The following is a 690-nucleotide window of genomic DNA, read 5'->3' on the forward strand; positions in this document are numbered from 1 at the left end:
GTCTCAGACTTTGGTTCAGGCTGACTTCTTAACTTATCCAAAATATTATGAACTAAGTTTAGAGACACTTAGAAAAGATTTTCACTGAAACACTTAATTGAATTCATTAGTAAACAAGAGATATACTCAAATGCTTTGAGCTCATCAAAATCAAATAGGGTTTTAATCAATCACTCCACAATCTCCCCCTTTTTGATGATGACAAAACATTGAGTATATGTAAAGTGAATTGCTCAATAAACAATGAAATAAAATCCATAATTGAATTCAAATGTCTGGTCATTCAATTTATCCAAGCTTGAAAGGAGTGAAACAATAAATTTCGGAGTTAAAGATCCCCCTTTCATTTGGAATTATATAAGCCTTCATATTATACAATCAATTGTTTGGCTTATATATCTTTAATGATTTAGCTTGATTAATATTCAGATTCTCCCCCTCAACATATGCATTCTACTATGTTTTGATTCTCTGAATTTCCTTTTAATGCTTTGAAGTTTTTGAACTGAATTTTTTGTTTTTAGAGAGAAAATCTGTCAATTTGTTCTTGAGTAGGATTCAGCTAATCTCCGAATATCCCTTGAATAGATTCTGGAGATTACTCCATTAGGAGCCCCAAAAGAGAGATAATGAGCCTCGAGGTACCAAATCCACTTAGAACAAATTTTGTGTGTTTTAACAGTTTTTTTT

Source organism: Phoenix dactylifera, unplaced genomic scaffold (assembly GCF_009389715.1).
Source record: "Phoenix dactylifera cultivar Barhee BC4 unplaced genomic scaffold, palm_55x_up_171113_PBpolish2nd_filt_p 001169F, whole genome shotgun sequence".
Taxonomy (NCBI): domain Eukaryota; kingdom Viridiplantae; phylum Streptophyta; class Magnoliopsida; order Arecales; family Arecaceae; genus Phoenix; species Phoenix dactylifera.